Source organism: Panthera tigris, chromosome B3 (assembly GCF_018350195.1).
Source record: "Panthera tigris isolate Pti1 chromosome B3, P.tigris_Pti1_mat1.1, whole genome shotgun sequence".
NCBI lineage: Eukaryota > Metazoa > Chordata > Mammalia > Carnivora > Felidae > Panthera > Panthera tigris.
In genome coordinates, this window is record NC_056665.1 from 62,315,361 (window position 1) to 62,316,462 (window position 1,102).

A 1,102-nucleotide genomic window follows, 5' to 3' on the forward strand; every position below is an offset into this window, starting at 1 on the left:
GTGTGGCTTTTCAGCTCCTCAGGGTTAGACTGCCAACATCTCACTCCCTGAGTGCTGAGTGCATCTCAGGATGCACCATCCACTGACTTACAACTTTGTATCAAGTTCAGCCTTCACCGAACTCCTTGCTTCCAATAGCAGTGAATGCAGATTTCTGATGTTGGGATTATTTTCTACTGGTTCATTTATTTATTTTTGAACAATAAGCATCTTTTATACTTGAAGGAAAAAAAAAACCTTTGGAAAAGTTTTGATAATACGGCCACATATGCTCATTCCTCTGAAGAGTTTTCTGTGTTAGCAGTCACAGCAAAGCAGTCTGAGTACAGGAACAGCCACTTACTCTGGGGGAGTCCTTGGGCAAGGTACTTGTCTCCACACCAGTTTCCTATCTGTTAAATGATGGGACATTGTTCACCTCCTGAGACTCTTGTGAGAGAGCACACTGATGGCAGTGTCTGTGCCACTAATACCCTCTATCAAAATGCACCTGCCCAGATGTCCTCATCAAAATGAAGAGAGTAGGGCAGCTATGCTCTGTCCTATGGAACCCCCATGCCTCCGTTCCCATGCCTCGTAGGAACTCCCATGGTCGCAGAGCTTGCCCCACACTAAGCAAGGACAACACTAAGGCTTTCGGGCTGGGGTGAACCAAGGTCCAGGCAGTCACAAACCCATGGCCTGTGATGTGACCTTCATTCCCTCAGCAAGGAGTGCCAGCTGCTAGATACTGAGGCCCTAGCGCAGTTTCTGTTGGCCAGTTCCTTAAGCATATGACCCAAGGTGATGAGGTGGAATCTTCATCATGCACCAGTTCCCAGGTCACTGGCTAGGTGAAGGCTGGCAATCCAAGGACTTCACCTTGTCCAGTTGGTAGCTCTGGCCACCATGATGTCAAGAAGTCAACCCCAAGTTCTCACTGCCTCTGTCTCCTTTCCTCGGTCTGCTTTCCTTCTACTTCCCTGCCCTTTTTGTTTATTGGCCTTAGTTAGCCCCTGCACTGCAAGGGTTAAGAGGGACCCCCAACATAAAAAGTAGTGAGCCCATCTGCATGCACACCCTCCCACCCCCACACAAAGATGACAGGACACACAGGAAACAA